A 6,000-nucleotide genomic window follows, 5' to 3' on the forward strand; every position below is an offset into this window, starting at 1 on the left:
TAGAAAAGGAACAAATTAAAAACCCCCAGACAAACACAAAACTTGAAATTCAAAAAATAAAAGGTGAGATTAATAAAATTGAAAGTAAAAAAACTATTGAATTAATAAAACTAAGAGTTGGTTCTATGAAAAAACCAACAAAATAGACAAACCCTTAGTAAACCTCATTTAAAAAAGGAAAAAGAAAAAGCAAATTGTTAGTCTTGAAAATGAAAAGGGTGAACTCACCACTAATGAAGAGGAAATTAGAACAATAGTTAGGAGCTACTTTGCTCAACTTTATGCCGATAAATTCGATAACTTAAATGAAATGGAAGAATACCTTCAAAAATATAGCTTGCCCAGATTAACAGAGGAAGAAGTAAGTAGTCTAAATAGTCCCATCTCAGAAAAAGAAATAGACCAAGCTATTAACCAACTTCTTAAGAAAAAGTCCCCAGGACCAGATGGATTTACATGTGAATTCTACCAAACATTTAAAGAACAACTAACTCCAATGCTATGTAAACTATTTGAAAAAATAGGGATTGAAGGAGTCCTACCAAATTCCTTCTATGACACAGACATGGTACTGATACCTAAACCAGGTAGATGGAAAACTGAGAAAGAAAACTATAGACCAATTTCCTTAATGAATATTGATGCTAAAATCTTAAATAAGATATTAGCAAATAGACTTCAGAAAATCATCCCCAGGATAATACACTATGACCAAGTGGGATTTATACCAGGAATGCAGGGCTGGCTTAATATTAGGAAAACTATTAGTATAATTGACCATATTAATAATCAAATTAATAAAAACCATATGATCATCTCAATAGATGCAGAAAAAGCATTTGATAAAATCCAACATCCATTCCTACTAAAAATGCTTGAGAGTATAGGAATAAATGGACTATTCCTTAAAATAATGAGCATATATTTAAAACTTTCAGTAAACATCATATGTAATGGTGATAAACTAGAACCTTTCCCTATAAGATCAGGAGTGAAACAAGGTTGCCCACTATCACCATTACTTTTCATTATAGTACTAGAAACTCTAGCCTCGGCAATAAGAGCTGAGAAAGAGATTCAAGGAATTAGAGTAGGAAATGAGGAAATCAAATTATCACTTTTCGCAGATGACATGATGGTATACTTAGAGAACCCCAAAGACTGCTAAAAAGCTATTAGAAATAATTCAGAATTTTAGCAAAGTTGTAGGATACAAAATAAATCCACCTAAATCCTCAGCATTTTTATACATTACCAACACAATCCAACAGCAAGAGATACAAAGAGAAATTCCATTCAAAATAACAGTCGATAGTATAAATATTTGGGAATATATCTATCAAAGGAGAGTCAGGAATTATATGAGCAAAATTACAAAACACTTGCCACAAAAATAAAGTCAGATTTAAATAATTGGAAAGACATTCAGTGCTCTTGAATAGGCCGAGCGAATATAATTAAGATGACAATACTCCCTAAACTAATCTATTTAGTGCTATACCAATCAGACTTCCAAGAAACTATTTAAATAACCTAGAAAAAATAACAACAGAATTCATATGGAACAACAAAAGGTTGAGGATTTCAAGGGAAGTAATGAAAAAAAAATTAAGTGAAGGTGGTCTAGCTGTACCTGATCTAGAACTATATTATAAAGCAACAGTCACCAAGACCATTTGGTATTGACTAAGAAATAGACTAGTTGATCAGTGGCATAGGTTAGGTTCACAGGGCAAGATAGTGAATAAAAATAGCAATCTAATGTTTGACAAACCCAAAGATCCCAACTTTTAGGATAAGATTTCATTATTTGACAAAAACTGCTGGGAAAACTGGAAACTAGTATGGCAGAAACTAGGCATGGACCCACATTTAACACCACATACTAAGATTAGATCAAAATGAGTCCAAGATTTAGGCATAAAGAACGAAATTATAAATTGGAGGAACATGGGATGGTTTACCTCTCAGACTTGTGGAGGAGGAAGGAGTTTGTGTCCAAGGGAGAACTAGAGACCATTATTGATCACAAAATAGAAAATTTTGATTACACCAAATTAAAAAGTTTCTGCAAAACAAAACTAATGCAAACAAGATTAGAAGGGAAGTAACAAATTGGGAAAACATTTTTACAGTTAAAGCTTCTGATAAAGGCCTCATCTCCAAAATATACAGAGAATTGACTTTAATTTATAAGAAATCAAGCCATTCTCCAATTGATAAATGGTCAAAGGATATGAACAGACAATTTTCAGATGATGAAATTAAAACTATTTCCGCTCATATGAATGAGTGTTCCAAATCACTATTGATCAGAGAAATGCAAATTAAGACAACTCTGAGAAATCATTACATACCTGTCAGATTGGCTAAGATGACAGGAACAAATAACGATGAATGTTGGAGGGGCTGTGGGAAAACTGGGACACTGATGCATTGTTGGTGGAGTGGTGAAAGAATCCAACCATTCTGGAGAGTAATCTGGAATTATGCCCAAAAAGTTATCAAAATGTGCATACCCTTTGACCCAGCCATACTACTACTGGGCTTATATCCCAAGGAAATACTAAAGAAGGGAAAGGGACCTGTATGTGCCAAAATGTTTGTGGCAGCCCTTTTCATAGTGGCTAGAAGCTGGAAGATGAATGGATGTCCATCAATTGGAGAATGGTTGGGTAAACTATGGTATATGAATGTTATGGAATATTATTGTTCTATAAGAAATGACCAACCGGAGAAATACAGAGAGGCTTGGAGAGACTTACATCAACTGATGCTGAGTGAAACGAGCAGAACCAGGAGATCATTATACACTTCAACAATGATACTGTACGAGGATGTATTCTGATGGAAGTGGATTTCTTCAACATAGAGAAGAGCTAATCCAATTCCAATTGATCAATGATGGACAGAAATAACTACATCCAGAAAAGGAACACTGGGAAATGAGTGTAAACTGTTATTTTTACCTTCTGAATCCAATTCTTCCTGTGCAACAAGAAATTCGGTTCTACACACATATATTGTATCTAGAATATACTGTAATATATTTAACATATATAAGACTGCCTGCCATCTGGGGGAGGGGGTTGGGGGAGGAAGGAAAAAATCTGAACAGAAGTAAGTGCAAAGGATAATGTTGTAAAAAATTACCCATGCATATGTACTGTCAAAAAAAAAAAGTTATAATTATAAAATAAAATAAAAATTAAATAAACAAAAAAAAAATATATGCATAGGTAATTTTTCAACATTGACCCTTGCAAAGCCTTCAGTTCCAAATTAACCCCTCCTTACTCCCAACCCCTCCCCTAGATGGCAAGTAGTCCAATACATGTTAAATATGTTAAAATATATGTTAAATCCAATATATGTATACATATTTATACAGTTAAATTCTGCACAAGAAAAATCATATTAAGAAGAAAAAAAAACTGGGAAAGAAAATAAAATGCAAGCAAACAACAGAGAGTGAGAATGCTATGTTGTGGTCCACACTCAGTTCCCATGTTCTCTCTCTGGGTGTAGATGGCTCTCTTCATCACTGAACAAGTGAAATTGAATCATCTCATTGTTGAAGAGAGCCATATCCATCAGAATTGACCATCATATAGTCTTGTTGTTAAGCAACTTTTAAGACTGTAAATTGCAGATAAGGTGGTGGAAGGTGTTTTCTCATCTTAAAATTCCATAGAGTACTGAAATCACAAGTCCAGGTCACCTCCCTATAATTCTAGCAGGATGGAGAATATAAATACATAAGAAAAGATCCTTGCTTTGAGGGATTTTGGTTGGGAAGGCAGAACATAAATGTGAAAAGTTAGGTACAGTAATATTTCCAAACATTTGAGGCCAAAGTTCCTTTCTGTAAGGTTACATCTGGGCAGGGAAGAGAGATTAGAGAGTTTTGTAGAAGACAGCAGCAGCTCCAGGCAAGAAACAAGAGGACTGTTTGATGCAGGCTTCTTGTGCCTGGCTGAGGAGAGGGCTCCCATAACCACCCACCGGAATATGGAAGAGGCTGGGGCCCACGTACCATGGAATGGGAGGACCTCTGACAGAGAGCTAGGAGCCTGGGGAAGAAAGAAAAGAAAGACTTATCCCATAGAGACTAGGCAGGGAGCAGTCTATCCTGATTCCAATCTATGGGACACTTACATACACAACTACCAGTTACCCACTTTTTGATAATGGGATGTTGGGCCATATCTCTGTCTAGAAGGAGGCTATAAAGGAGACAACAGTGGAAAGGAAAAAGCACTGGATAAAGGGTTTGACTTCTGGATCAAGTCCCACTTCATCCACGTGGGCGAGTAACAGTCTTTCTGGCTGAGCCTTAGTTCCTTCTGTCCGGACCTGCTCACTGAAGGATTTTGGAATCCTAATCATGAGTAGAGGAGTGAAGGGGCAGAACTCTCAATGATGGTCAAACAGGAGTCCATTTATTCAAAATTCTCTCAGCCTTATGTAGCCTAATGCATAATTATAGCACATTGCACATGCACTAACTGTAGGATACTGGGCATGTGGGGCCACATAAACAACTTACTGTTGTGCGCAGATATCTCCTTGCCACCTGTAACTTGCCAAAGTGTAACTAATTACTTTTAATTACAACACAGGTTGCAGGCCCCCTGACTTCTCAGAAAGGCTGAGATGCCCCTGAGGGTGTGGGGAGCCAAACCAGAAAGGGACCCTCACCCAGAGTATCCCACTATGTGTGGCCCTCCACTCCATCTGTGAAAGGAGAGCAATACATGCTCTAGCTATGGGGGGTTGTTGTGAGGACTAATTTAAAGTTTGCCAGACCTTGTACTATGGAAGTTTCAGCTTACTTAGAGGTATTGAAACAGAAGCTTTGAATGAAAAAGGTGGATTCAGTGGGTAGTTCATTTGTTGAAGAAACTTTATAGAAGAATTAAGGACTGAATTATCTTAGTGTATTTTAATAGAGAGGAGGGGATGATAATGTTTTGGATTCCTAATATAACTATTCTCATGGGAACTGCAATAGGACCTACTCTTTTTACTGTCCTGTTTTAGATGGGAACTAACCAGGTTTCCCAGTTTGTTTACATGATAAGCTCACTGAGGTCAGGAACTTGGTCACTTTTGTATTTGTATTCCAAGCTTGTAGCATAGTGCTTTGCACATGGTGGGAATTTAAAAATGATTGTTGTTTAGGGTCAAGAACTATTAGATAATTCTTTTGCAAAAAGACCCCAACTCCCAAGTAATAGAGAATTGCTGCTCACTCAATCCCCAGTTAAATCCCAAACTCCCACCTGATAAAGGCAACATGAAATGAAAATGAAAACACAATGCTTCTTTCACCTACTGCTCTTTGTACTTGAAAGTTCTGTTGTGCCAATCTTCCCTGCCATGTCCCTAACCTGAATCTGTTATCTCTGTGAAAGATCATTCTCTTTATTTTTACAGTGTCCCACTACTTAGTTGGTTCTTGGCTGGTATCCAATCCAACTTAAAATGGATTGAAATATTAACAAAGTCAGTTAAATGGCTGTTTAACTTGCTGTGTTTCTGTGACTGATTTGATTTGGGCAAAATAGCTTCTTTTCGATTCCTATCTTTCTCTGAGTCATCTGTAGAACTTTGCAGAGGCTATATCACTTCTAGATTACCCTCAGGGGATCACATTCACTTTTTAGAGAGCCACAAATCTGATTCAATCCAGTACTTCTTTCTAGTGTCAGTTCCTGCCTCAGTATTTATTCTAGAGTTCTTTATTATTAATGATGGTAGATTGTCAATGAAGAGAAATTCAATTTGATCCAACTCCAATTTTCACTTCCAAATTTCTACCTGATTCATTCTTCCCCTTTTGCTAATTACCTGTGTCTACCTATTATAATTGTTCATTTATCTATTATCATCTTGATTTGAGATCCCATTAAAAAGTAACATTTTGTTTGCCCTGTTGAAAATACCCCAAACTCCTCTGATGTTTAGTTGATTCAGAGAGATCTCTTACCCATTTCC

Source organism: Sminthopsis crassicaudata, chromosome 2, assembly GCF_048593235.1.
Source record: "Sminthopsis crassicaudata isolate SCR6 chromosome 2, ASM4859323v1, whole genome shotgun sequence".
Classification (NCBI taxonomy): Eukaryota; Metazoa; Chordata; class Mammalia; order Dasyuromorphia; family Dasyuridae; genus Sminthopsis; species Sminthopsis crassicaudata.